At 43.9% G+C, this 27,364-nt stretch overlaps 1 long non-coding RNA gene across 35 annotated transcripts in view; it reads left to right on the forward strand.

Annotated features, from left to right (window-relative positions):
- LOC307181137 overlaps positions 1–27,364 on the forward strand; it is a 3,028,377-nt gene that overhangs the window by 2,135,462 nt on the left and 865,551 nt on the right. For 19 of the 35 annotated variants that reach the window (XR_013825945.1, XR_013825946.1, XR_013825971.1 and 16 more), the window contains 2 exons: positions 18,005–18,082; positions 21,158–21,242. The exons of 12 other annotated variants lie outside the window; for them this stretch is intronic. This is a non-coding gene — a long non-coding RNA (uncharacterized lncRNA). Of the gene's footprint in view, positions 1–14,845; positions 14,932–18,004; positions 18,087–21,157; positions 21,243–27,364 lie in introns of those variants that run through there. 4 more of the 35 variants (XR_013825986.1, XR_013825991.1, XR_013825993.1 and 1 more) reach the window with 4 other exon arrangements.

Below are 27,364 nucleotides of genomic sequence, written 5' to 3' on the forward strand. Positions count from 1 at the left end.
GAGGTTAAAGGGACTGACTCTCCAAGTCGGAAGAGTGTTAGTAAAGCGTCTGGAATGTTGCACCCGAGTACCAGGGGAGGAAAACTGAGACATATTTGAACACGTCTCCCGTTCACATGGTTGATCATACTCTGGGTTCCACATGCATGTTTTAGCTGAAGGAAGAATACCTTAAACCTGGAGAGTTGAGACCCGTGGAATGGGTACCATGCAATATGACTTCAAAGGGTCTTCATTTGCTCACCGAACCTCTCCAATCCTATCACTGCTGCGTTTATGCCCCTGTACACACGCTTGATTCTCTTTTGCAGACATAGCAATCCATAGGTTTTAAGATACTTACTAGTCAGGTACATTCTTAGGCGTTTAATATGGGGTGTTGAGTCCATTTCGTTGAGCAAGGAGTAGCTCTTGTCTATTCCATATTTGGCTTAAGGAACTTTATCTGTGCTCATTTCAATCTCTGGTTTTATGCAGCACCCCAACTCACCTTTCCCCTTAAGCAAGCATAAGTTGGTTTTCTAAATTTGAGACCCTGTTCTGTTTTGGAATGCAGTTCCTGTGTAGCCAAGTTTACATTCCGTGTATTAGTGATATCTTATGATGTTTCTTTTTATGTGTGACTTATTTCAGTTAGAATCATCGTACCTGAATCCACTCATTATGCTGCTACGGGCCTGATGACACAGATTTCATTGCTGAGTGATACTGCATTGTACGTAAGTACGACAAGTTCTTTATCCATTTTTCACTTTCTGCGATGTTGAACTTGTACTGTAAACGAGGTTCTTGTAAACAGAGCCGTTCCAAACTTTGGGGTGGCTGTGTCTTTTTGAATTTAATTTCCCTAAGCTATAGGACCATAAGTGGCAGTGCCCTAGGCTCTGTTGCTTTGTTTTTTAGATGTTTCAGGAAACACCATACACTTCTCCCTAGTGGTTGTTGGCAATTTACATCCTGCCCATCAGCATAACAAGGCTCCCAGTTCTCCATGGCCTGTCTTGTCTTTCTGGATTTTACACTTTTTTCAGATGGCCCTTTTGACCGGGGGGAAGTGAGACTTCATTGTAGTGCAGATTTCCTTTGCAAGCTTGCTTGGTTGGCCAAAAAGGGCGTATGCGTTTTTTCCTGAATATATTCAGGAAAAAACGCATACGCCCTTTTTGGCCAAGTGCATCATTGTGGACGTTCTGCCTCTTTTCCTATGCTTTCAATGCAATTCCAGTCTACCTCCTGAAATCGCTTTCCTGCAATTCTGCCCCGCTTTCAAGTCCTCTTGGCAGCCTTACTTCAGTCTATTTTTGGACGATAGCTGTCATTTATAACTCTGCAGGTTTGTGAATTACAGTGCCCCTGAGCTCCTTTCTTCAACTCGCTTTCTTGTGACCTGGCCGCAACACCGCAGGATGGCTTCAGGCCCTAATCTGGTTCCGGCCCGGCATGCTGAGCCTTTGGTTAATTCCTCTTCCTGGTGGGAAATGAGAGTTAAATTTGCCCGTCCAGACACCTCCAGCTAGTCTCTCATTGGTTCTCGCTATTCCTGTTCATCTTCCGCAGAAATTGCAAACTGGGCCAAACAGGAGGTTAAAGGGACTGACTCTCCAAGTCGGGAGAGTGTTAGTAAAGCGTCTGGAATGTTGCACCCGAGTTCCAGGGGAGGAAAACTGAGACATATTTGAACACGTCTCCCGATCACATGGTTGATCATACTCTAGGTTCCACATGCATGTTTTAGCTGAAGGAAGAATACCTTAAACCTGGAGAGTTGAGACCCGTGTAATGCGTACCATGCAATATGACTTCAAAGGGTCTTCATTTGCTCACCGAACCTCTCCAATCCTATCACTGCTGCGTTTATGCCCCTGTACACATGCTTGATTCTCTTTCGGAGACATAGCAATCCATAGGTTTTAAGATACTTACTAGTCAGGTACATTCTTAGGCGTTTAATATGCGGTGTTGAGTCAATTTCGCTGAGCAAGGAGTAGCTCTTGTCTATTCCATATTTGGCTTAAGGAACTTTATCTGTGCTCATTTCAATCTCTGTTTTTATGCAGCACCCCAACTCACCTTTACCCTTAAGCAAGAATAAGTTGGTTTTCTAAATTTGAGACCCTGTTCTGTTTTGGAATGCAGTTCCTGTGTAGCCAAGTTTACATTCCGTGTATTACTGATATCTTATGATGTTTCTTTTTCTGTGTGACTTATTTCAGTTAGAATCATCATACCTGAATCCACTCATTGTGCTGCTAAGGGCCTGATGACACAGATTTCATTGCTGAGTGATATTGCTTTGTAAGTAAATACCACAACTTCTTTATCCATTTTTCACTTTCTGCGATGTTGAACTTGTACTGTAAACGAGGTTCTTGTAAACAGAGCCGTTCCAAACTTTGGGGTGGCTGTGTCTTTTTGATTTTAATTTCCCTAAGCTATAGGACCATAAGTGGAAGTGCCCTAGGCTCTGTTGCTTTGTTTTTTAGATGTTTCAGGAAACACCATACACTTCTCCCAAGTGTCTGTTGGCAATTTACATAACGCCCATCAGCATAACAAGGCTCCCAGTTCTCAATGGCCTGTTGCCTTTCTGGATTTTACACTTTTTTCAGATGGCCCTTTTGGCCGGGGGGAAGTGAGACTTCATTGTAGTGCAGATTTCCTTTGCAAGCTTGCTTGGTTGGCCAAAAAGGGCGTATGCGTTTTTTCCTGAATATATTCAGGAAAAAACGCATACGCCCTTTTTGGCCAAGTGCATCATTGTGGACGTTCTGCCTCTTTCCTATGCTTTCAATGCAATTCCAGTCTACCTCCTGAAATCGGTTTCCTGCAATTCTGCCCCGCTTTCAAGTCCTCTTGGCAGCCTTACTTCAGTCTATTTTTGGACGATAGCTGTCATTTATAAGTCTGCAGGTTTGTGAATTACAGTGCCCCTGAGCTCCTTTCTTCAACTCGCTTTCTTGTGACCTGGCCGCAACACCGCAGGATGGCTTCAGGCCCTAATCTGGTTCCGGCACGGCACGCTGAGCCTTTGGTTATTTCCTCTTCCTGGTGGGAAATGAGAGTTAAATTTGCCCGTCCAGACACCTCCAGCTAGTCTCTCATTGGTTCTCGCTATTCCTGTTCATCTTCCGCAGAAATTGCAAACTGGGCCAAACAGGAGGTTAAAGGCGCTGACTCTCCAAGTGGGGAGAGTGTTAGTAAAGCGTCTGGAATGTTGCACCCGAGTACCAGGGGAGGAAAACTGAGACATATTTGAACACGTCTCCCGTTCACATGTTTGATCATACTTGGGTTCCACATGCATGTTTTAGCTGAAGGAAGAATACCTTAAACCTGGAGAGTTGAGACCCGTGTAATGGGTACCATGCAATATGACTTCAAAGGGTCTTCATTTGCTCACCGAACCTCTCCAATCCTATCACTGCTGCGTTTATGCCCCTGTACACACGCTTGATTCTCTTTTGGAGACATAGCAATCCATAGGTTTTAAGATACTTACTAGTCAGGTACATTCTTAGGCGTTTACTATGGGGTGTTGAGTCCATTTCGTTGAGCAAGGAGTAGCTCTTGTCTATTCCATATTTGGCTTAAGGAACTTTATCTGTGCTCATTTCAATCTCTGGTTTTATGCAGCACCCCAACTCACCTTTCCCCTTAAGCAAGCATAAGTTGGTTTTCTAAATTTGAGACCCTGTTCTGTTTTGGAATGCAGTTCCTGTGTAGCCAAGTTTACATTCCGTGTATTAGTGATATCTTATGATGTTTCTTTTTCTGTGTGACTTATTTCAGTTAGAATCATCATACCTGAATCCACTCATTGTGCTGCTAAGGGCCTGATGACACAGATTTCATTGCTGAGTGATATTGCTTTGTAAGTAAATACCACAACTTCTTTATCCATTTTTCACTTTCTGCGATGTTGAACTTGTACTGTAAACGAGGTTCTTGTAAACAGAGCCGTTCCAAACTTTGGGGTGGCTGTGTCTTTTTGATTTTAATTTCCCTAAGCTATAGGACCATAAGTGGAAGTGCCCTAGGTTCTGTTGCTTTGTTTTTTAGATGTTTCAGGAAACACCATACACTTCTCCCGAGTGTCTGTTGGCAATTTACATTCCGCCCATCAGTATAACAAGGCTCCCAGTTCTGCATGGCCTGTCCTGCCTTTCTGGATTTTACACTTTTTTCAGATGGCCCTTTTGACCGGGGGGAAGTGAGACTTCATTGTAGTGCAGATTTCCTTTCCAAGCTTGCTTGGTTGGCCATAAAGGGCGTATGCGTTTTTTCCTGAATATATTCAGGAAAAAACGCATACGCCCTTTTTGGCCAAGTGCATCATTGTGGACGTTCTGCCTCTTTTCCTATGCTTTCAATGCAATTCCAGTCTACCTCCTGAAATCGGTTTCCTGCAATTCTGCCCCGCTTTCAAGTCCTCTTGGCAGCCTTACTTCAGTCTATTTTTGGACGATAGCTGTCATTTATAACTCTGCAGGTTTGTGAATTATAGTGCCCCTGAGCTCCTTTCTTCAACTCGCTTTCTTTTGAGCTGGCCGCAACACCGCAGGATGGCTTCAGGCCCTAATATGGTTCCGGTACGGCACACTGAGCCTTTGGTTATTTCCTCTTCCTGGTGGGAAATGAGAGTTAAATTTGCCCGTCCAGACACCTCCAGCTAGCCTCTCATTGGTTCTCGCTATTCCTGTTCATCTTCCGCAGAAATTGCAAACTGGGCCAAACAGGAGGTTAAAGGGACTGACTCTCCAAGTCGGGAGAGTGTTAGTAAAGCGTCTGGAATGTTGCACCCGAGTACCAGGGTACGAAAACTGACATATTTGAACACGTCTCCCGATCACATGGTTGATCATACTCTAGGTTCCACATGCATGTTTTAGCTGAAGGAAGAATACCTTAAACCTGGGTAGTTGAAACCCGTGGAATGGGTACCATGCAATATGACTTCAAAGGGTCTTCATTTGCTCACCGAACCTCTCCAATCCTATCACTGCTGCGTTTATGCCCCTGTACACATGCTTGATTCTCTTTCGGAGACATAGCAATCCATAGGTTTTAAGATACTTACTAGTCAGGTACATTCTTAGGCGTTTAATATGCGGTGTTGAGTCCATTTCGTTGAGCAAGGAGTAGCTCTTGTCTATTCCATATTTGACTTAAGGAACTTTATCTGTGCTCATTTCAATCTCTGGTCTTATGCAGCACCCAAACTCACCTTTACCCTTAAGCAAGCATAAGTTGGTTTTCTAAATTTGAGTCCCTGTTCTGTTCTGTAATTCAGTTCCTGTGTAGCCAAGTTTACATTCCGTGTATTACTGATATCTTATGATGTTTCTTTTTCTGTGTGACTTACTTCAGTTAGAATCATCATACCTGAATCCACTCATTGTGCTGCTACGGGCCTGATGACACAGATTTCATTGCTGAGTGATATTGCTTTGTAAGTAAATACCACAACTTCTTTATCCATTTTTCACTTTCTGCGATGTTGAACTTGTACTGTAAACGAGGTTCTTGTAAACAGAGCCGTTCGAAAGTTTGGGGTGGCTGTGTCTTTTTGATTTTAATTTCCCTAAGCTATAGGACCATAAGTGGAAGTGCCCTAGGTTCTGTTGCTTTGTTTTTTAGATGTTTCAGGAAACACCATACACTTCTCCCGATTGGTTGTTGGCAATTTACATCCCGCCCATCAGCATAACAAGGCTCCCAGTTCTCCATGGCCTGTCCTGCCTTTCTGGATTTTACACTTTTTTCAGATGGCCCTTTTGACCGGGGGGAAGTGAGACTTCATTGTAGTGCAGATTTCCTTTGCAAGCTTGCTTGGTTGGCCAAAAAGGGCGTATGCGTTTTTTCCTGAATATATTCAGGAAAAAACGCATACGCCCTTTTTGGCCAAGTGCATCATTGTGGACGTTCTGCCTCTTTTCCTATGCTTTCAATGCAATTCCAGTCTACCTCCTGAAATCGGTTTCCTGCAATTCTGCCCCTCTTTCAAGTCCTCTTGGCAGCCTTGCTTCAGTCTATTTTTGGACGATAGCTGTCATTTATAACTCTGCAGGTTTGTGAATTACAGTGCCCCTGAGCTCCTTTCTTCAACTCGCTTTCTTTTGAGCTGGCCGCAACACCGCAGGATGGCTTCAGGCACTAAACTGGTTCCGGTACGGCACGCTGAGCCTTTGGTTATTTCCTCTTCCTGGTGGGAAATGAGAGTTAAATTTGCCCGTCCAGACACCTCCAGCTAGCCTCTCATTGGTTCTCGCTATTCCTGTTCATCTTCCGCAGAAATTGCAAACTGGGCCAAACAGGAGGTTAAAGGGACTGAGTCTCCAAGTCGGGAGAGTGTTAGTAAAGCGTCTGGAATATTGCACCCGAGTACCAGGGGAGGAAAACTGAGACATATTTGAACACGTCTCCCGATCACATGGTTGATCATACTCTAGGTTCCACATGCATGTTTTAGCTGAAGGAAGAATACCTTAAACCTGGAGAGTTGAGACCCGTGTAATGCGTACCATGCAATATGACTTCAAAGGGACTTCATTTGCTCACCGAACCTCTCCAATCCTATTACTGCTGCGTTTATGCCCCTGTACACATGCTTGATTCTCTTTAGGAGACATAGCAATCCATAGGTTTTCCGATACTTACTAGTAAGGTACATTCTTAGGCGTTTAATATGCGGTGTTGAGTCCATTTCGTTGAGCAAGGAGTAGCTCTTGTCTATTCCATATTTGACTTAAGGAACTTTATCTGTGCTCATTTCAATCTCTGGTTTTATGCAGCACCCCAACTCACCTTTACCCTTAAGCAAGGATAAGTTGGTTTTCTAAATTTGAGACCCTGTTCTGTTCTGTAATTCAGTTCCTGTGTAGCCAAGTTTACATTCCGTGTATTACTGATATCTTATGATGTTTCTTTTCTGTGTGACTTATTTCAGTTAGAATCATCATACCTGAATCCACTCATTGTGCTGCTACGGGCCTGATGACACAGATTTCATTGCTGAGTGATATTGCTTTGTAAGTAAATACCACAACTTCTTTATCCATTTTTCACTTTCTGCGATGTTGAACTTGTACTGTAAACGAGGTTCTTGTAAACAGAGCCGTTCGAAAGTTTGGGGTGGCTGTGTCTTTTTGATTTTAATTTCCCTAAGCTATAGGACCATAAGTGGCAGTGCCCTAGGCTCTGTTGCTTTGTTTTTTAGATGTTTCAGGAAACACCATACACTTCTCCCGAGTGTCTGTTGGCAATTTACATCCCGCCCATCAGCATAACAAGGCTCCCAGTTCTCCATGGCCTGTCCTGCCTTTCTGGATTTTACACTTTTTTCAGATGGCCCTTTTGACCGGGGGGAAGTGAGACTTCATTGTAGTGCAGATTTCCTTTGCAAGCTTGCTTGGTTGGCCAAAAAGGGCGTATGCGTTTTTTCCTGAATATATTCAGGAAAAAACGCATACGCCCTTTTTGGCCAAGTGCATCATTGTGGACGTTCTGCCTCTTTTCCTATGCTTTCAATGCAATTCCAGTCTACCTCCTGAAATCGGTTTCCTGCAATTCTGCCCCGCTTTCAAGTCCTCTTGGCAGCCTTACTTCAGTCTATTTTTGGACGATAGCTGTCATTTATAACTCTGCAGGTTTGTGAAATACAGTGCCCCTTAGCTCCTTTCTTCAACTCGCTTTATTGTGACCTGGCCGCAACACCGCAGGATGGCTTCAGGCCTTAATCTGGTTCTGGCACGGCATGCTGAGCCTTTGGTTAATTCCTCTTCCTGGTGGGAAATGAGAGTTAAATTTGCCCGTCCAGACACCTCCAGCTAGTGTCTCATTGGTTCTCGCTATTCCTGTTCATCTTCCGCAGAAATTGCAAACTGGGCCAAACAGGAGGTTAAAGGGACTGACTCTCCAAGTCGGGAGAGTGTTAGTAAAGCGTCTGGAATGTTGCACCCGAGTACCAGGGGAGGAAAACTGAGACATATTTGAACACGTCTCCCGTTCACATGGTTGATCATACTCTAGGTTCCACATGCATGTTTTAGCTGAAGGAAGAATACCTTAAACCTGGAGAGTTGAGACCCGTGTAATGCGTACCATGCAATATGACTTCAAAGGGTCTTCATTTGCTCACCGAACCTCTCCAATCCTATCACTGCTGCGTTTATGCCCCTGTACACATGCTTGATTCTCTTTTGGAGACATAGCAATCCATAGGTTTTCCGATACTTATTAGTCAGGTACATTCTTAGGCGTTTAATATGCGGTGTTGAGTCCATTTCGTTGAGCAAGGAGTAGCTCTTGTCTATTCCATATTTGACTTAAGGAACTTTATCTGTGCTCATTTCAATCTCTGGTTTTATGCAGCACCCCAACTCACCTTTCCCCTTAAGCAAGCATAAGTTGGTTTTCTAAATTTGAGACCCTGTTCTGTTCTGTAATTCAGTTCCTGTGTAGCCAAGTTTACATTCCGTGTATTACTGATATCTTATGATGTTTCTTTTCTGTGTGACTTATTTCAGTTAGAATCATCATACCTGAATCCACTCATTGTGCTGCTACGGGCCTGATGACACAGATTTCATTGCTGAGTGATATTGCTTTGTAAGTAAATACCACAACTTCTTTATCCATTTTTCACTTTCTGCGATGTTGAACTTGTACTGTAAACGAGGTTCTTGTAAACAGAGCCGTTCGAAAGTTTGGGGTGGCTGTGTCTTTTTGATTTTAATTTCCCTAAGCTATAGGACCATAAGTGGCAGTGCCCTAGGCTCTGTTGCTTTGTTTTTTAGATGTTTCAGGAAACACCATACACTTCTCCCGAGTGTCTGTTGGCAATTTACATCCCGCCCATCAGCATAACAAGGCTCCCAGTTCTCCATGGCCTGTCCTGCCTTTCTGGATTTTACACTTTTTTCAGATGGCCCTTTTGACCGGGGGGAAGTGAGACTTCATTGTAGTGCAGATTTCCTTTGCAAGCTTGCTTGGTTGGCCAAAAAGGGCGTATGCGTTTTTTCCTGCATATATTCAGGAAAAAACGCATACGCCCTTTTTGGCCAAGTGCATCATTGTGGACGTTCTGCCTCTTTTCCTATGCTTTCAATGCAATTCCAGTCTACCTCCTGAAATCGGTTTCCTGCAATTCTACCCCGCTTTCAAGTCCTCTTGGCAGCCTTACTTCAGTCTATTTTTGGACGATAGCTGTCATTTATAACTCTGCAGGTTTGTGAATTACAGTGCCCCTGAGCTCCTTTCTTCAACTCGCTTTCTTGTGACCTGGCCGCAAAACCGCAGGATGGCTTCAGGCCCTAATCTGGTTCCGGCACGGCACGCTGAGCCTTTGGTTAATTCCTCTTCCTGGTGGGAACTGAGAGTTAAATTTGCCCGTCCAGACACCTCCAGCTAGTCTCTCATTGGTTCTCGCTATTCTTGTTCATCTTCCGCAGAAATTGCAAACTGGGCCAAACAGGAGGTTAAAGGGACTGACTCTCCAAGTCGGAAGAGTGTTAGTAAAGCGTCTGGAATTTTGCACCCGAGGATCAGGGGAGGAAAACTGAGACATATTTGAACACGTCTCCCGTTCACATGGTTGATCATACTCTGGGTTCCACATGCATGTTTTAGCTGAAGGAAGAATACCTTAAACCTGGAGAGTTGAGACCCGTGTAATGGGTACCATGCAATATGACTTCAAACGGTCTTCATTTGCTCACCGAACCTCTCCAATCCTATCACTGCTGCGTTTATGCCCCTGTACACACGCTTGATTGTCTTTTGGAGACATAGCAATCCATAGGTTTTAAGATACTTACTAGTCAGGTACATTCTTAGGCGTTTAATATGGGGTGTTGAGTCCATTTCGTTGAGCAAGGAGTAGCTCTTGTCTATTCCATATTTGGCTTAAGGAACTTTATCTGTGCTCATTTCAATCTCTGGTTTTATGCAGCACCCCAACTCACCTTTCCCCTTAAGCAAGCATAAGTTGGTTTTCTAAATTTGAGACCCTGTTCTGTTTTGGAATGCAGTTCCTGTGTAGCCAAGTTTACATTCCGTGTATTACTGATAACTTATGATGTTTCTTTTTCTGTGTGACTTATTTTAGTTAGAATCATCGTACCTGAATCCACTCATTATGCTGCTACGGGCCTGATGACATAGATTTCATTGCTGAGTGATACTGCATTGTACGTAAGTACCACAAGTTCTTTATCCATTTTTCACTTTCTGTGATATTGAACTTGTATGGTAAACGAGGTTCTTGTAAATGGAGGCGTCCCAAACTTTGGGGTGGCTGTGTCTTTTTGATTTTAATTTCCCTAAGCTATAGGACCATAAGTGGAAGTGCCCTAGGCTCTGTTGCTTTGTTTTTTAGATGTTTCAGGAAACACCATACACTTCTCCCGAGTGGTTGTTGGCAATTTACATCCCGCCCATCAGCATAACAAGGCTCCCAGTTCTCCATGGCCTGTCCTGCCTTTCTGGATTTTACACTTTTTTCAGATGGCCCTTTTGACCGGGGGGAAGTGAGACTTCATTGTAGTGCAGATTTCCTTTGCAAGCTTGCTTGGTTGGCCAAAAAGGGCGTATGCGTTTTTTCCTGAATATATTCAGGAAAAAACGCATACGCCCTTTTTGGCCAAGTGCATCATTGTGGACGTTCTGCCTCTTTTCCTATGCTTGCAATGCAATTCCAGTCTACCTCCTGAAATCGGTTTCCTGCAATTCTGCCCCGCTTTCAAGTCCTCTTGGCAGCCTTACTTCAGTCTATTTTTGGACGATAGCTGTCATTTATAACTCTGCAGGTTTGTGAATTACAGTGCCCCTGAGCTCCTTTCTTCAACTCGCTTTCTTGTGACCTGGCCGCAACACCGCAGGATGGCTTCAGGCCCTAATCTGGTTCCGGCACGGCACACTGACCTTTGGTTAATTCCTCTTCCTGGTGGGAAATGAGAGTTAAATTTGCCCGTCCAGACACCTCCAGCTAGTCTCTCATTGGTTCTCGCTATTCCTGTTCATCTTCCGCAGAAATTGCAAACTGGGCCAAACAGGAGGTTAAAGGGACTGACTCTCCAAGTCGGAAGAGTGTTAGTAAAGCGTCTGGAATGTTGCACCCGAGTACCAGGGGAGGAAAACTATGACATATTTGAACACGTCTCCCGTTCACATGGTTGATCATACTCTGGGTTCCACATGCATGTTTTAGCTGAAGGAAGAATACCTTAAACCTGGAGAGTTGAGACCCGTGGAATGGGTACCATGCAATATGACTTCAAAGGGTCTTCATTTGCTCACCGAACCTCTCCAATCCTATCACTGCTGCGTTTATGCCCCTGTACACACGCTTGATTCTCTTTTGGAGACATAGCAATCCATAGGTTTTAAGATACTTACTAGTCAGGTACATTCTTAGGCGTTTAATATGGGGTGTTGAGTCCATTTCGTTGAGCAAGGAGTAGCTCTTGTCTATTCCATATTTGGCTTAAGGAACTTTATCTGTGCTCATTTCAATCTCTGGTTTTATGCAGCACCCCAACTCACCTTTCCCCTTAAGCAAGCATAAGTTGGTTTTCTAAATTTGAGACCCTGTTCTGTTTTGGAATGCAGTTCCTGTGTAGCCAAGTTTACATTCCGTGTATTAGTGATATCTTATGATGTTTCTTTTTCTGTGTGACTTATTTCAGTTAGAATCATCGTACCTGAATCCACTCATTATGCTGCTACGGGCCTGATGACATAGATTTCATTGCTGAGTGATACTGCATTGTACGTAAGTACCACAAGTTCTTTATTCATTTTTCACTTTCTGTGATATTGAACTTGTATGGTAAACGAGGTTCTTGTAAATGGAGGTGTCCCAAACTTTGGGGTGGCTGTGTCTTTTTGATTTTCATTTCCCTAAGCTATAGGACCATAAGTGGCAGTGCCCTAGGCTCAGTTGCTTTGTTTTTTAGATGTTTCAGGAAACACCATACACTTCTCCCGAGTGTCTGTTGGCAATTTACATCCCGCCCATCAGCATAACAAGGCTCCCAGTTCTCCATGGCCTGTCCTGCCTTTCTGGATTTTACACTTTTTTCAGATGGCCCTTTTGACTGGGGGTTTGAGACTTCATTGTAGTGCAGATTTCCTTTGCAAGCTTGCTTGGTTGGCCAAAAAGGGCGTATGCGTTTTTTCCTGAATATATTCAGGAAAAAACGCATACGCCCTTTTTGGCCAAGTGCATCATTGTGGACGTTCTGCCTCTTTTCCTATGCTTTCAATGCAATTCCAGTCTACCTCCTGAAATCGGTTTCCTGCAATTCTGCCCTGCTTTCAAGTCCTCTTGGCAGCCTTACTTCAGTCTATTTTTGGACGATAGCTGTCATTTATAACTCTGCAGGTTTGTGCATTACAGTGCCCCTGAGCTCCTTTCTTCAACTCGCTTTCTTTTGAGATGGCCGCAACACCGCAGGATGGCCTCAGGCTCTAATCTGGTTTCGGCACGGCACGATGAGCCTTTGGTTATTTCCTCTTCCTGGTGGGTAATGAGAGTTAAATTTGCCCGTCCAGACACCTCCAGCTAGCCTCTCATTGGTTCTCGCTATTCCTGTTCATCTTCCGCAGAAATTGCAAACTGGGCCAAACAGGAGGTTAAAGGGACTGACTCTCCAAGTGGGGAGAGTGTTAGTAAAGCGTCTGGAATGTTGCACCCGAGTACCAGGGGAGGAAAACTGAGACATATTTGAACACGTCTCCCGATCACATGGTTGATCATACTCTAGGTTCCACATGCATGTTTTAGCTGAAGGAAGAATACCTTAAACCTGGGTATTTGAAACCCGTGGAATGGGTACCATGCAATATGACTTCAAAGGGTCTTCATTTGCTCACCGAACATCTCCAATCCTATCACTGCTGCGTTTATACCCCTGTACACACGCTTGATTCACTTTCGGAGACATAGCAATCCATAGGTTTTACGATACTTACTAGTCAGGTACATTCTTAGGCGTTTAATATGCGGTGTTGAGTCCATTTCGTTGAGCAAGGAGTAGCTCTTGTCTATTCCATATTTGGCTTAAGGAACTTTATCTGTGCTCATTTCAATCTCTGGTTTTATGCAGCACCCCAACTCACCTTTCCACTTAAGCAAGCATAAGTTGGTTTTCTAAATTTGAGACCCTGTTCAGTTCTGTAATTCAGTTCCTGTGTAGCCAAGTTTCCATTCCGTGTATTACTGATATCTTATGATGTTTCTTTTTCTGCGTGACTTATTACAGTTAGAATCATCATACCTGAATCCACTCATTGTGCTGCTAAGGGCCTGATGACACAGATTTCATTGCTGAGTGATATTGCTTTGTAAGTAAATACCACAACTTCTTTATCCATTTTTCACTTTCTGCGATGTTGAACTTGTACTGTAAACGAGGTTCTTGTAAACAGAGCCGTTCCAAACTTTGGGGTGGCTGTGTCTTTTTGATTTTAATTTCCCTAAGCTATAGGACCATAAGTGGAAGTGCCCTAGGTTCTGTTGCTTTGTTTTTTAGATGTTTCAGGAAACACCATACACTTCTCCCGAGTGGTTGTTGGCAATTTACATCCCGCCCATCAGCATAACAAGGCTCCCAGTTCTCCATGGCCTGTCCTGCCTTTCTGGATTTTACACTTTTTTCAGATGGCCCTTTTGACCGGGGGGAAGTGAGACTTCATTGTAGTGCAGATTTCCTTTGCAAGCTTGCTTGGTTGGCCAAAAAGGGCGTATGCGTTTTTTCCTGAATATATTCAGGAAAAAACGCATACGCCCTTTTTGGCCAAGTGCATCATTGTGGACGTTCTGCCTCTTTTCCTATGCTTGCAATGCAATTCCAGTCTACCTCCTGAAATCGGTTTCCTGCAATTCTGCCCCGCTTTCAAGTCCTCTTGGCAGCCTTACTTCAGTCTATTTTTGGACGATAGCTGTCATTTATAACTCTGCAGGTTTGTGAATTACAGTGCCCCTGAGCTCCTTTCTTCAACTCGCTTTCTTGTGACCTGGCCGCAACACCGCAGGATGGCTTCAGGCCCTAATCTGGTTCCGGCCCGGCACGCTGAGCCTTTGGTTATTTCCTCTTCCTGGTGGGAAATGAGAGTTAAATTTGCCCGTCCAGACACCTCCAGCTACTCTCTCATTGGTTCTCGCTATTCCTGTTCATCTTTCGCAGAAATTGCAAACTGTGCTAAACAGGAGGTTAAAGGGACTGACTCTCCAAGTCGGAAGAGTGTTAGTAAAGCGTCTGGCATGTTGCACCCGAGTACCAGGGGAGGAAAACTGAGACATATTTGAACACGTCTCCCGTTCACATGGTTGATCATACTTGGGTTCCACATGCATGTTTTAGCTGAAGGAAGAATACCTTAAACCTGGAGAGTTGAGACCCGTGGAATGGGTACCATGCAATATGACTTCAAAGGGTCTTCATTTGCTCACCGAACCTCTCCAATCCTATCACTGCTGCGTTTATGCCCCTGTACACACGCTTGATTCTCTTTTGGAGACATAGCAATCCATAGGTTTTAAGATACTTACTAGTCAGGTACATTTTTAGGCGTTTAATATGGGGTGTTGAGTCCATTTCGTTGAGCAAGGAGTAGCTCTTGTCTATTCCATATTTGGCTTAAGGAACTTTATCTGTGCTCATTTCAATCTCTGGTTTTATGCAGCACCCCAACTCACCTTTCCCCTTAAGCAAGCATAAGTTGGTTTTCTAAATTTGAGACCCTGTTCTGTTCTGTAATTCAGTTCCTGTGTAGCCAAGTTTACATTCCGTGTATTACTGATATCTTATGATGTTTCTTTTTCTGTGTGACTTATTTCAGTTAGAATCATCGTACCTGAATCCACTCATTATGCTGCTATGGGCCTGATGACATAGATTTCATTGCTGAGTGATACTGCATTGTACGTAAGTACCACATGTTCTTTATCCAATTTTCACTCTCTGTGATATTGAACTTGTATGGTAAACGAGGTTCTTGTAAACGGAGGCGTCCCAAACATTGGGGTGGCTGTGTCTTTTTGATTTTAATTTCCCTAAGCTATAGGACCATAAGTGGAAGTGCCCTAGGCTCTGTTGCTTTGTTTTTTAGATGTTTCAGGAAACACCATACACTTCTCCCGAGTGGTTGTTGGCAATTTACATCCCGCCCATCAGCATAACAAGGCTCCCAGTTCTCCATGGCCTGTCCTGCCTTTCTGGATTTTACACTTTTTTCAGATGGCCCTTTTGACCGGGGGGAAGTGAGACTTCATTGTAGTGCAGATTTCCTTTGCAAGCTTGCTTGGTTGGCCAAAAAGGGCGTATGCGTTTTTTCCTGAATATATTCAGGAAAAAACGCATACGCCCTTTTTGGCCAAGTGCATCATTGTGGACGTTCTGCCTCTTTTCCTATGCTTGCAATGCAATTCCAGTCTACCTCCTGAAATCGGTTTCCTGCAATTCTGCCCCGCTTTCAAGTCCTCTTGGCAGCCTTACTTCAGTCTATTTTTGGACGATAGCTGTCATTTATAACTCTGCAGGTTTGTGAATTACAGTGCCCCTGAGCTCCTTTCTTCAACTCGCTTTCTTGTGACCTGGCCGCAACACCGCAGGATGGCTTCAGGCCCTAATCTGGTTCCGGCACGGATTGCTGAGCCTTTGGTTAATTCCTCTTCCTGGTGGGAAATGAGAGTTAAATATGCCCGTCCAGACACCTCCAGCTACTCTCTCATTGGTTCTCGCTATTCCTGTTCATCTTCCGCAGAAATTGCAAACTGTGCTAAACAGGAGGTTAAAGGGACTGACTCTCCAAGTCGGAAAAGTGTTAGTAAAGCGTCTGGAATGTTGCACCCGAGTACCAGGGGAGGAAAACTGAGACATATTTGAACACGTCTCCCGTTCACATGGTTGATCATACTCTGGGTTCCACATGCATGTTTTAGCTGAAGGAAGAATACCTTAAACCTGGAGAGTTGAGACCCGTGGAATGGGTACCATGCAATATGACTTCAAAGGGTCTTCATTTGCTCACCGAACCTCTCCAATCCTATCACTGCTGCGTTTATGCCCCTGTACACACGTTTGATTCTCTTTTGGAGACATAGCAATCCATAGGTTTTAAGATACTTACTAGTCAGGTACATTCTTAGGCGTTTAATATGGGGTGTTGAGTCCATTTCGTTGAGCAAGGAGTAGCTCTTGTCTATTCCATATTTGGCTTAAGGAACTTTATCTGTGCTCATTTCAATCTCTGGTTTTATGCAGCACCCCAACTCACCTTTCCCCTTAAGCAAGCATAAGTTGGTTTTCTAAATTTGAGACCCTGTTCTGTTCTGTAATTCAGTTCCTGTGTAGCCAAGTTTACATTCCGTGTATTACTGATATCTTATGATGTTTCTTTTTCTGTGTGACTTATTTCAGTTAGAATCATCATACCTGAATCCACTCACTGTGATGCTAAGGGCCTGATGACATAGATTTCATTGCTGAGTGATATTGCTTTGTAAGTAAATACCACAACTTCTTTATCCATTTTTCACTTTCTGCGATGTTGAACTTGTACTGTAAACGAGGTTCTTGTAAACAGAGCCGTTCCAAACTTTGGGGTGGCTGTGTCTTTTTGATTTTAATTTCCCTAAGCTATAGGACCATAAGTGGAAGTGCCCTAGGTTCTGTTGCTTTGTTTTTTAGATGTTTCAGGAAACACCATACACTTCTCCCGAGTGGTTGTTGGCAATTTACATCCCGCCCATCAGCATAACAAGGCTCCCAGTTCTCCATGGCCTGTCCTGCCTTTCTGGATTTTACACTTTTTTCAGATGGCCCTTTTGACCGGGGGGAAGTGAGACTTCATTGTAGTGCAGATTTCCTTTGCAAGCTTGCTTGGTTGGCCAAAAAGGGCGTATGCGTTTTTTCCTGAATATATTCAGGAAAAAACGCATACGCCCTTTTTGGCCAAGTGCATCATTGTGGACGTTCTGCCTCTTTTCCTATGCTTTCAATGCAATTCCAGTCTACCTCCTGAAATCGGTTTCCTGCAATTCTGCCCCGCTTTCAAGTCCTCTTGGCAGCCTTACTTCAGTCTATTTTTGGACGATAGCTGTCATTTATAACTCTGCAGGTTTGTGAATTACAGTGCCCCTGAGCTCCTTTCTTCAACTCGCTTTCTTGTGACCTGGCCGCAACACCGCAGGATGGCTTCAGGCCCTAATCTGGTTCCGGCATGGCACGCTGAGCCTTTGGTTATTTCCTCTTCCTGGTGGGAAATGAGAGTTAAATTTGCCCGTCCAGACACCTCCAGCTAGCCTCTCATTGGTTCTCGCTATTCCTGTTCATCTTCCGCAGAAATTGCAAACTGGGCCAAACAGGAGGTTAAAGGCGCTGACTCTCCAAGTGGGGAGAGTGTTAGTAAAGCATCTGGAATGTTGCACCCGAGTACCAGGGGAGGAAAACTGAGACATATTTGAACACGTCTCCCGTTCACATGGTTGATCATACTTGGGTTCCACATGCATGTTTTAGCTGAAGGAAGAATACCTTAAACCTGGAGAGTTAAGACCCGTGTAATGGGTACCATGCAATATGACTTCAACGGGTGTTCATTTGCTCACCGAACCTCTCCAATCCTATCACTGCTGCGTTTATGCCCCTGTACACATGCTTGATTCTCTTTCGGAGACATAGCAATACATAGGTTTTAAGATACTTACTAGTCAGGTACATTCTTAGGCGTTTAATATGCGGTGTTGAGTCCATTTCGTTGAGCAAGGAGTAGCTCTTGTCTATTCCATATTTGACTTAAGGAACTTTATCTGTGCTCATTTCAATCTCTGGTTTTATGCAGCACCCCAACTCACCTTTACCCTTAAGCAAGCATAAGTTGGTTTTCTAAATTTGAGACCCTGTTCTGTTCTGTAATTCAGTTCCTGTGTAGCCAAGTTTACATTCCGTGTATTACTGATATCTTATGATGTTTCTTTTTCTGTGTGACTTATTTCAGTTAGAATCAACATACCTGAATCCACTCATTGTGATGCTAAGGGCCTGATGACATAGATTTCATTGCTGAGTGATATTGCTTTGTAAGTAAATACCACAACTTCTTTATCCATTTTTCACTTTCTGCGATGTTGAACTTGTACTGTAAACGAGGTTCTTGTAAACAGAGGCGTCCCAAACTTTGGGGTGGCTGTGTCTTTTTGATTTTAATTTCCCTAAGCTATAGGACCATAAGTGGCAGTGCCCTAGGCTCTGTTGCTTTGTTTTTTAGATGTTTCAGGAAACACCATACACTTCTCCCGAGTGTCTGTTGGCAATTTACATCCCGCCCATCAGCATAACAAGGTTCCCAGTTCTCCATGGCCTGTCCTGCCTATCTGGATTTTACACTTTTTTCAGATGGCCCTTTTGACCGGGTGGAAGTGAGACTTCATTGTAGTGCAGATTTCCTTTGCAAGCTTGCTTGGTTGGCCAAAAAGGGCGTATGCGTTTTTTCCTGAATATATTCAGGTAAAAACGCATACGCCCTTTTTGGCCAAGTGCATCATTGTGGACGTTCTGCCTCTTTTCCTATGCTTTCAATGCAATTCCAGTCTACCTCCTGAAATCGGTTTCCTGCAATTCTGCCCCGCTTTCAAGTCCTCTTGGCAGCCTTACTTCAGTCTATTTTTGGACGATAGCTGTCATTTATAACTCTGCAGGTTTGTGAATTACAGTGCCCCTGAGCTCCTTACTTCAACTCGCTTTCTTGTGACCTGGCCGCAACACCGCAGGATGGCTTCAGGCCCTAATCTGGTTCCGGCCCGGCACGCTGAGCCTTTGGTTAATTCCTCTTCCTGGTGGGAAATGAGAGTTAAATTTGCCCGTCCAGACACCTCCAGCTAGCCTCTCATTGGTTCTCGCTATTCCTGTTCATCTTCCGCAGAAATTGCAAACTGGGCCAAACAGGAGGTTAAAGGGACTGACTCTCCAAGTGGGGAGAGTGTTAGTAAAGCGTCTAGAATGTTGCACCCGAGTACCAGGGGAGGAAAACTGAGACATATTTGAACACGTCTCCCGATCAAATGGTTGATCATACTCTAGGTTCCATATGCATGTTTTAGCTGAAGGAAGAATACCTTAAACCTGGGTAGTTGAAACCCGTGGAATGGGTACCATGCAATATGACTTCAAAGGGTCTTCATTTGCTCACCGAACCTCTCCAATCCTATCACTGCTGCGTTTATGCCCCTGTACACATGCTTGATTCTCTTTCGGAGACATAGCAATCCATAGGTTTTAAGATACTTACTAGTCAGGTACATTCTTAGGCGTTTAATATGCGGTGTTGAGTCCATTTCGTTGAGCAAGGAGTAGCTCTTGTCTATTCCATATTTGGCTTAAGGAACTTTATCTGTGCTCATTTCAATCTCTGGTTTTATGCAGCACCCCAACTCACCTTTACCCTTAAGCAAGCATAAGTTGTTTTTCTAAATTTGAGACCCTGTTCTGTTCTGTAATTCAGTTCCTGTGTAGCCAAGTTTCCATTCCGTGTATTACTGATATCTTATGATGTTTCTTTTTCTGTGTGACTTATTTCAGTTAGAATCATCATACCTGAATCCACTCATTGTGCTGCTAAGGGCCTGATGACATAGATTTCATTGCTGAGTGATATTGCTTTGTAAGTGAATACCACAACTTCTTTATCCATTTTTCACTTTCTGCGATGTTGAACTTGTACTGTAAACGAGGTTCTTGTAAACAGAGCCATTCCAAACTTTGGGGTGGCTGTGTCTTTTTGATTTTAATTTCCCTAAGCTATAGGACCATAAGTGGAGGTGCCCTAGGCTCTGTTGCTTTGTTTTTTAGATGTTTCAGGAAACACCATACACTTCTCCCAAGTGTCTGTTGGCAATTTACATCCTGCCCATCAGCATAACAAGGCTCCCAGTTCTCAATTGCCTGTTGCCTTTCTGGATTTTACACTTTTTTCAGATGGCCCTTTTGACCGGGGGGAAGTGAGACTTCATTGTAGTGCAGATTTCCTTTGCAAGCTTGCTTGGTTGGCCAAAAAGGGCGTATGCGTTTTTTCCTGAATATATTCAGGAAAAAACGCATACGCCCTTTTTGGCCAAGTGCATCATTGTGGACGTTCTGCCTCTTTTCCTATGCTTTCAATGCAATTCCAGTCTACCTCCTGAAATCGGTTTCCTGCAATTCTGCCCCGTTTTCAAGTCCTCTTGGCAGCCTTACTTCAGTCTATTTTTGGACGATAGCTGTCATTTATAACTCTGCAGGTTTGTGAATTACAGTGCCCCTGAGCTCCTTTCTTCAACTCGCTTTCTTGTGACCTGGCCGCAACACCGCAGGATGGCTTCAGGCCCTAATCTGGTTCCGGCACGGCACGCTGAGCCTTTGGTTATTTCCTCTTCCTGGTGGGAATTGAGAGTTAAATTTGCCCGTCCAGACACCTCCAGCTAGCCTCTCATTGGTTCTCGCTATTCCTGTTCATCTTCCGCAGAAATTGCAAACTGGGCCAAACAGGAAGTTAAAGGCGCTGACTCTCCAAGTGGGGAGATTGTTAGTAAAGCGTCTGGAATGTTGCACCCGAGTACCAGGGGAGGAAAACTGACACATATTTGAACACGTCAGCCGTTCACATGGTTGATCATACTTGGGTTCCACATGCATGTTTTAGCTGAAGGAAGAATACCTTAAACCTGGAGAGTTGAGACCCGTGGAATGGGTACCATGCAATATGACTTCAAAGGGTCTTCATTTGCTCACCGCACCTCTCCAATCCTATCACTGCTGCGTTTATGCCCCTGTACACATGCTTGATTCTCTTTCGGAGACATAGCAATCCATAGGTTTTACGATACTTACTAGTCAGGTACATTCTTAGGCGTTTAATATGCGGTGTTGAGTCCATTTCGTTGAGCAAGGAGTAGCTCTTGTCTATTCCATATTTGACTTAAGGAACTTTATCTGTGCTCATTTCAATCTCTGGTTTTATGCAGCACCCCAACTCACCTTTACCCTTAAGCAAGCATAAGTTGGTTTTCTAAATTTGAGACCCTGTTCTGTTCTGTAATTCAGTTCCTGTGTAGCCAAGTTTACATTCCGTGTATTACTGATATCTTATGATGTTTCTTTTTCTGTGTGACTTATTTCAGTTAGAATCATCGTACCTGAATCCACTCATTGTGATGCTAAGGGCCTGATGACATAGATTTCATTGCTGAGTGATATTGCTTTGTAAGTAAATACCACAACTTCTTTATCCATTTTTCACTTTCTGCGATGTTGAACTTGTACTGTAAACGAGGTTCTTGTAAACAGAGGCGTCCCAAACTTTGGGGTGGCTGTGTCTTTTTGATTTTAATTTCCCTAAGTTATAGGACCATAAGTGGAAGTGCCCTAGGCTCTGTTGCTTTGTTTTTTAGATGTTTCAGGAAACACCATACACTTCTCCCAAGTGTCTGTTGGCAATTTACATCCCGCCCATCAGCATAACAAGGCTCCCAGTTCTCAATTGCCTGTTGCCTTTCTGGATTTTACACTTTTTTCAGATGGCCCTTTTGACCGGGGGGAAGTGAGACTTCATTGTAGTGCAGATTTCCTTTGCAAGCTTGCTTGGTTGGCCAAAAAGGGCGTATGCGTTTTTTCCTGAATATATTCAGGAAAAAACGCATACGCCCTTCCTGGCGAAGTGCATCATTGTGGACGTTCTGCCTCTTTTCCTATGCTTTCAATGCAATTCCAGTCTACCTCCTGAAATCGGTTTCCTGCAATTCTGCCCCGCTTTCAAGTCCTCTTGGCAGGCTTACTTCAGTCTATTTTTGGACGATAGCTGTCATTTATAACTCTGCAGGTTTGTGAATTACAGTGCTCCTGAGCTCCTTTCTTCAACTCGCTTTCTTGTGACCTGGCCGCAACACCGCAGGATGGCTTCAGGCCCTAATCTGGTTCCGGCCCGGCATGCTGAGCCTTTGGTTAATTCCTCTTCCTGGTCGGAAATGAGAGTTAAATTTGCCCGTCCAGACACCTCCAGCTAGCCTCTCATTGGTTCTCGCTATTCCTGTTCATCTTCCGCAGAAATTGCAAACTGGGCCAAACAGGAGGTTAAAGGCACTGACTCTCCAAGTGGGGAGAGTGTTAGTAAAGCGTCTGGAATGTTGCACCCGAGTACCAGGGGAGGAAAACTGAGACATATTTGAACACGTCTCCCGATCACATGGTTGATCATACTTGGGTTCCACATGCATGTTTTAGCTGAAGGAAGAATACCTTAAACCTGGGTAGTTGAAACCCGTGGAATGGATACCATGCAATATGACTTCAAAGGGTCTTCATTTGCTCACCGAACCTCTCCAATCCTATCACTGCTGCGTTTATGCCCCTGTACACATGCTTGATTCTCTTTTGGAGACATAGCAATCCATAGGTTTTACGATACTTACTAGTCAGGTACATTCTTAGGCGTTTAATATGCGGTGTTGAGTCCATTTCGTTGAGCAAGGAGTAGCTCTTGTCTATTCCATATTTGGCTTAAGGAACTTTATCTGTGCTCATTTCAATCTCTGGTTTTATGCAGCACCCCAACTCACCTTTACCCTTAAGCAAGCATAAGTTGGTTTTCTAAATTTGAGACCCTGTTCTGTTCTGTAATTCAGTTCCTGTGTAGCCAAGTTTACATTCCGTGTATTACTGATATCTTATGATGTTTCTTTTTCTGTGTGACTTATTTCAGTTAGAATCATCATACCTGAATCCACTCATTGTGCTGCTAAGGGCCTGATGACACAGATTTCATTGCTGAGTGATATTGCTTTGTAAGTAAATACCACAACTTCTTTATCCATTTTTCACTTTCTGCGATGTTGAACTTGTACTGTAAACGAGGTTCTTGTAAACAGAGGCGTCCCAAACTTTGGGGTGGCTGTGTCTTTTTGATTTTAATTTCCCTAAGCTATAGGACCATAAGTGGAAGTGCCCTAGGTTCTGTTGCTTTGTTTTTTAGATGTTTCAGGAAACACCATACACTTCTCCCGAGTGGTTGTTGGCAATTTACATCCCGCCCATCAGCATAACAAGGCTCCCTGTTCTCCATGGCCTGTCCTGCCTTTCTGGATTTTACACTTTTTTCAGATGGCCCTTTTGACCGGGGGGAAGTGAGACTTCATTGTAGTGCAGATTTCCTTTGCAAGCTTGCTTGGTTGGCCAAAAAGGGCATATGCGTTTTTTCCTGAATATATTCAGGAAAAAACGCATACGCCCTTTTTGGCCAAGTGCATCATTGTGGACGTTCTGCCTCTTTTCCTATGCTTTCAATGCAATTCCAGTCTACCTCCTGAAATCGGTTTCCTGCAATTCTGCCCCGCTTTCAAGTCGTCTTGGCAGCCTTACTTCAGTCTATTTTTGGACGATAGCTGTCATTTATAAGTCTGCAGGTTTGTGAATTACAGTGCCCCTGAGCTCCTTTCTTCAACTCGCTTTCTTGTGACCTGGCCGCAACACCGCAGGATGGCTTCAGGCCCTAATCTGGTTCCGGCACGGCACGCTGAGCCTTTGGTTATTTCCTCTTCCTGGTGGGAAATGAGAGTTAAATTTGCCCGTCCAGACACCTCCAGCTAGTCTCTCATTGGTTCTCGCTATTCCTGTTCATCTTCCGCAGAAATTGCAAACTGGGCCAAACAGGAGGTTAAAGGCGCTGACTCTCCAAGTGGGGAGAGTGTTAGTAAAGCGTCTGGAATGTTGCACCCGAGTACCAGGGGAGGAAAACTGAGACATATTTGAACACGTCTCCCGTTCACATGGTTGATCATACTTGGGTTCCACATGCATGTTTTAGCTGAAGGAAGAATACCTTAAACCTGGAGAGTTGAGACCCGTGTAATGGGTACCATGCAATATGACTTCAAAGGGTCTTCATTTGCTCACCGAACCTCTCCAATCCTATCACTGCTGCGTTTATGCCCCTGTACACATGCTTGATTCTCTTTCGGAGACATAGCAATCCATAGGTTTTAAGATACTTACTAGTCAGGTACATTCTTAGGCGTTTAATATGTGGTGTTGAGTCCATTTCGTTGAGCAAGGAGTAGCTCTTGTCTATTCCATATTTGACTTAAGGAACTTTATCTGTGCTCATTTCAATCTCTGGTTTTATGCAGCACCCCAACTCACCTTTACCCTTAAGCAAGCATAAGTTGGTTTTCTAAATTTGAGACCCTGTTCTGTTCTGTAATTCAGTTCCTGTGTAGCCAAGTTTACATTCCGTGTATTACTGATATCTTATGATGTTTCTTTTTCTGTGTGACTTACTTCAGTTAGAATCATCATACCTGAATCCACTCATTGTGCTGCTAAGGGCCTGATGACACAGATTTCATTGCTGAGTGATATTGCTTTGTAAGTAAATACCACAACTTCTTTATCCATTTTTCACTTTCTGCGATGTTGAACTTGTACTGTAAACGAGGTTCTTGTAAACAGAGGCGTCCCAAACTTTGGGGTGGCTGTGTCTTTTTGATTTTAATTTCCCTAAGCTATAGGACCATAAGTGGAAGTGCCCTAGGCTCTGTTGCTTTGTTTTTTAGATGTTTCAGGAAACACCATACACTTCTCCCAAGTGTCTGTTGGCAATTTACATCCCGCCCATCAGCATAACAAGGCTCCCAGTTCTCAATGGCCTGTTGCCTTTCTGGATTTTACACTTTTTTCAGATGGCCCTTTTGACCGGGGGGAAGTGAGACTTCATTGTAGTGCAGATTTCCTTTGCAAGCTTGCTTGGTTGGCCAAAAAGGGCGTATGCGTTTTTTCCTGAATATATTCAGGAAAAAACGCATACGCCCTTCCTGGCCAAGTGCATCATTGTGGACGTTCTGCCTCTTTTCCTATGCTTTCAATGCAATTCCAGTCTACCTCCTGAAATCGGTTTCCTGCAATTCTGCCCCGCTTTCAAGTCCTCTTGGCAGCCTTACTTCAGTCTATTTTTGGACGATAGCTGTCATTTATAACTCTGCAGGTTTGTGAATTACAGTGCCCCTGAGCTCCTTTCTTCAACTCGCTTTCTTGTGACCTGGCCGCAACACCGCAGGATGGCTTCAGGCCCTAATCTGATTCTGGCATGGCACGATGATCCTTTGGTTAATTCCTCTTCCTGGTGGGAAATGAGAGTTAAATTTGCCCGTCCAGACACCTCCAGCTAGTCTCCATTGGTTCTCGCTATTCCTGTTCATCTTCCGCAGAAATTGCAAACTGGGCCAAACAGGAGGTTAAAGGGACTGACTCTCCAAGTGGGGAGAGTGTTAGTAAAGCGTCTGGAATGTTGCACCCGAGTACCAGGGGAGGAAAACTGAGACATATTTGAACACGTCTCCCGATCACATGGTTGATCATACTCTAGGTTCCACATGCATGTTTTAGCTGAAGGAAGAATACCTTAAACTTGGGTAGTTGAAACCCGTGGAATGGGTACCATGCAATATGACTTCAAAGGGTCTTCATTTGCTCACCGAACCTCTCCAATCCTATCACTGCTGCGTTTATGCCCCTGTACACATGCTTGATTCTCTTTCGGAGACATAGCAATCCATAGGTTTTAAGATACTTACTAGTCAGGTACATTCTTAGGCGTTTAATATGGGGTGTTGAGTCCATTTCGTTGAGCAAGGAGTAGCTCTTGTCTATTCCGTATTTGGCTTAAGGAACTTTATCTGTGCTCATTTCAATCTCTGGTTTTATGCAGCACCCCAACTCACCTTTACCCTTAAGCAAGAATAAGTTGGTTTTCTAAATTTGAGACCCTGTTCTGTTCTGTAATTCAGTTCCTGTGTAGCCAAGTTTACATTCCGTGTATTACTGATATCTTATGATGTTTCTTTTTCTGTGTGACTTATTTCAGTTAGAATCATCATACCTGAATCCACTCATTGTGCTGCTAAGGGCCTGATGACACAGATTTCATTGCTGAGTGATATTGCTTTGTAAGTAAATACCACAACTTCTTTATCCATTTTTCACTTTCTGCGATGTTGAACTTGTATTGTAAACGAGGTTCTTGTAAACAGAGCCGTTCCAAACTTTGGGGTGGCTGTGTCTTTTTGATTTTAATTTCCCTAAGCTATAGGACTATAAGTGGAAGTGCCCTAGGTTCTGTTGCTTTGTTTTCTAGATGTTTCAGGAAACACCATACACTTCTCCCGAGTGGTTTTTGGCAATTTACATCCCGCCCTTCAGCATAACAAGGCTCCCAGTTCTCCATGGCCTGTCCTGCCTTTCTGGATTTTACACTTTTTTCAGATGGCCCTTTTGACCGGGGAGAAGTGAGACTTCATTGTAGTGCAGATTTCCTTTGCAAGCTTGCTTGGTTGGCCAAAAAGGGCGTATGCGTTTTTTCCTGAATATATTCAGGAAAAAACGCATACGCCCTTTTTGGCCAAGTGCATCATTGTGGACGTCCTGCCTCTTTTCCTATGCTTTCAATGCAATTCCAGTCTACCTCCTGAAATCGGTTTCCTGCAATTCTGCCCCGCTTTCAAGTCCTCTTGGCAGCCTTACTTCAGTCTATTTTTGGACGATAGCTGTCACTTATAACTCTGCAGGTTTGGGAATTACAGTGCCCCTGAGCTCCTTTCTTCAACTCGCTTTCTTTTGAGCTGGCCGCAACACCGCGGGATGGCTTCAGGCCCTAATCTGGTTCCGGTACGGCACGCTGAGCCTTTGGTTATTTCCTCTTCCTGGTGGGAAATGAGAGTTAAATTTGCCCGTCCAGACACCTCCAGCTAGCCTCTCATTGGTTCTCGCTATTCCTGTTCATCTTCCGCAGAAATTGCAAACTGGGCCAAACAGGAGGTTAAAGGCGCTGACTCTCCAAGTGGGGAGAGTGTTAGTAAAGCGTCTGGAATGTTGCACCCGAGTACCAGGGGAGGAAAACTGAGACATATTTGAACACGTCTCCCGATCACATGGTTGATCATACTCTGGGTTCCACATGCATATTTTAGCTGAAGGAAGTATACCTAAAACCTGGGTAGTTGAAACCCGTGGAATGGGTACCATGCAATATGACTTCAAAGGGTCTTCATTTGCTCACCGAACCTCTCCAATCCTATCACTGCTGCGTTTATGCCCCTGTACACATGCTTGATTCTCTTTCGGAGACATAGCAATCCATAGGTTTTAAGATACTTACTAGTCAGGTACATTCTTAGGCATTTAATATGGGGTGTTGAGTCCATTTCGTTGAGCAAGGAGTAGCTCTTGTCTATTCCGTATTTGGCTTAAGGAACTTTATCTGTGCTCATTTCAATCTCTGGTTTTATGCAGCACCCCAACTCACCTTTACCCTTAAGCAAGAATAAGTTGGTTTTCTAAAT

Source organism: Stenella coeruleoalba (assembly GCF_951394435.1).
Source record: "Stenella coeruleoalba genome assembly, contig: scaffold_39, whole genome shotgun sequence".
Taxonomy (NCBI): Eukaryota; Metazoa; Chordata; class Mammalia; order Artiodactyla; family Delphinidae; genus Stenella; species Stenella coeruleoalba.